Genomic DNA, 2,807 nt, shown 5'->3' with positions numbered 1-2,807 from the left:
TCATACCTTTCAGAATGGCTGCGATCCAAAAGTCTACAAATAATAAATGCTGGAGAGGGTGTGGAGAAAAGGGAACCCTCTTACACTGTTGGTTGGAATGCAAACTAGTACAGCCACTATGGAGAACAGTGTGGAGATTCCTTAAAAAACTGGAAATAGAACTTCCTTATGATCTAGCAATCCCACTGCTGGGCATACACACTGAGGAAACCAGAAGGGAAAGAGACACGTGTACCCCAAGGTTCATCGCAGCACTGTTTATAATAGCCAGGACATGGAAGCAACCTAGATGTCCATCAGCAGATGAATGGATAAGAAAGCTGTGGTACATATACACAGTGGAGTATTACTCACCCATTAAAAAGAAAACATTTGAATCAGTTCTAATGAGATGGATGAAACTGGAGCCTATTATACAGAGTGAAGTAAGCCATAACTGTTTTGTGAATTAATCAATGACTTAATATGGGTAAGAGTTAGAATTTTACAAGAATTGGTTTTTTATTCTTTATTAGTCGAATTATTAGAAAACAATGGCTTTTTTTGGACTTTTTAAAGTAGCGATCCTGGTGTGCACAGAAAGGGAGTAAAGAAAAAGAACGATAACAAATGGACACCAGAAGAACGTGTGATTGCACCAATATTTGAAAAGACCGATTCACTGACTGGTGGCCTGCTGCACGTGAATGATGACAGCATTTTAAGGAAAGTGGATCAAGATGATGGCAGGTAACATGGACAAATTCTTTATTTCTAGGGGAAGAAATATTAGCACTGAATACTTCTTCTGGAAATAGAGCAGCATAAATAGTATACAGGCCAAGAGAAGAGAATCCTCAACTCTACTGGATGAACACTGCCGAAAGGTTAAGGAGAGGATTCGCGGCTTTGGCCAGAAGTCATTTCAGTAAATAGTCCTCTTGGGAGCTGGACTGTAGTGAATACACATAAACAGCTCCATAGGGAATACTTACTGGGACAGGCAATGGAGACCTGGATGGTAACTGAAGAGGAAGGTGGAGTTCAAAAGAGTTTCTTGTTTTATGTTAAGAGGGGAGCTTGTAGAGTGTGTATGCTGTTGGAAATGAGCCAGAGGAGGATGTGTTTCCTGAGTTTAATCTTATTTGCATTTCCCAATTAGAAAGCTTATTGATTGTATGACATTATCTTTAAACTATTACAATAAATTAATTGTACATTATTATTATTATACATGATTATTATGTACATATGTACTTCTGTTCATATGTAGATTTTGGTAAGGCCTTGTTCATTGGCTCTGAAGCGTAATATTCTTATGTAAATGAATATGTAGATGATTACTTAAGTTAATTCTATCATACATAGATTTTTTAAAATTATATAATCATGAATTTACAAATACTTAGGTTATACTGAATAGGATTTAATCATTCCTTGATGATTCTAGTTGATAGTATCATCGTGGGTAGCTATGATTTTGTAAGGTGCTCTGAAACATCACATCATATTAACTTCATAGCTGTTTATAGCTTCCAGGGAAAAGGGGAGGATTTTGTTTATTTTCAATAGAAACAATTAACAATCTTTTACAGTTTATTACTTTGGATGATAAAGATCTAAATGACAAAACCATGCTTCCTGTACTAAAAGTTTCATTAACACATATTATGTGCTCAATAAGTGTATGTCAGATGCATAAAGAAACAGCAGAATGGTTGAATGAATGTGTATTGATGAATTTCTTTACAAAAAACAAATCTTTATTGAAGTAGATTTCCAATATTGCCTACATCTAAAGTCTTTTTGTTTTGTTAGAAATAAGTTTTAAGATTCAGAATTACCATTTGTAGTTATAGCTAGACATGAAATAATAATATAGATTCATTTGGTATCATATTACTTAAAAAGACTTTTCAATATCACTTTCTCAGCATATTTTGGAACAGCAGTGTTCAGGCCAGATTTCCTGGCTTTGAATTCTGGGCTGTTGGTGAACTGCTGTGTGGTCTTGGGTAAGTTCCTCAGCCTTTCTTTGCTCCATTACTTCCTAACTAAAGGATCTAATATATTACCTATCTCCCAGAATGATCGCGAGGATTAAAACGCCTTTAAGACATGTCAAATGCTTGTAATAATGCATAGCCGTTGCATAATAAGCCCTCAAAAAGCTAATATCATGGTGATAAAAAATGGGTTTCTTTCTTATAAGGACTTAGGGAATACTTCCGAAATAGGTTTTATTGCCATAAAAGTTAGTTCTTCTTAAAAATGACAACTGCAAAAAACCCTGGTATACTGCTTCTATCACATAACGCAAGTAGTGTCAGGTTTTTCCTTTTCCTTTGATCTAAATTTAATGTTGTATTAACATTACAGGTGTATTTTATTTGTCCTTTAATGCTACTCTTTTTTGTTGTTTCATCCTTTTATAGAAATTACTTATGAATGCAAAGATGTTATATAAAAAACAAACATTTAGGTATTGTTTATATTTTCAAGTTATTAAATTTTAGCCTGAAAAGAATCATTTTTTTTAGGCCTGCAAGGAAAACAGCATATGAAAAGAAGAAGGTATAGTAAAAAAAATAATAATAATAACTTTAAAATATATTATCCTCTAAAAAATACTTTGTAAAAGGAATAGTGGCAAAATAGAAAATCTTCCTTTGCTGAAGAGACATTTACTTTGAAAACATAATTTAGAAACTCTGTTGATAAAGTTATCCTGTTGATAAAAACCTGTTCTTTTAAGAAGCCTCTGCTTTTGCTTTGATGAAGATATTTATCACCTTTGTACACTTGGTATATTTTATACATATTTTGAG

At 33.4% G+C, this 2,807-nt stretch overlaps 1 protein-coding gene across 1 annotated transcript in view; it reads left to right on the top strand.

Moving 5' to 3' along the window:
• The first annotated feature begins 572 nt into the window (after window positions 1–572).
• Window positions 573–2,807, top strand: part of LOC104986789 (ankyrin repeat domain-containing protein 26-like) — a 13,637-nt gene continuing 11,402 nt past the window's right edge. Inside the window, exon 1 of the mRNA XM_010837472.1 lies at window positions 573–729. The gene's annotated coding sequence lies outside the window, so the exon portion shown is untranslated. The remainder of the gene's footprint in view (window positions 730–2,807) is intronic.

This window comes from Bison bison, unplaced genomic scaffold (assembly GCF_000754665.1).
Source record: "Bison bison bison isolate TAMUID 2011002044 unplaced genomic scaffold, Bison_UMD1.0 scf7180017864073, whole genome shotgun sequence".
Lineage (NCBI taxonomy): Eukaryota > Metazoa > Chordata > Mammalia > Artiodactyla > Bovidae > Bison > Bison bison.
Note: the sequence above shows the minus strand (reverse complement) of the source record. Positions and strands in the feature narration are given on the sequence as shown.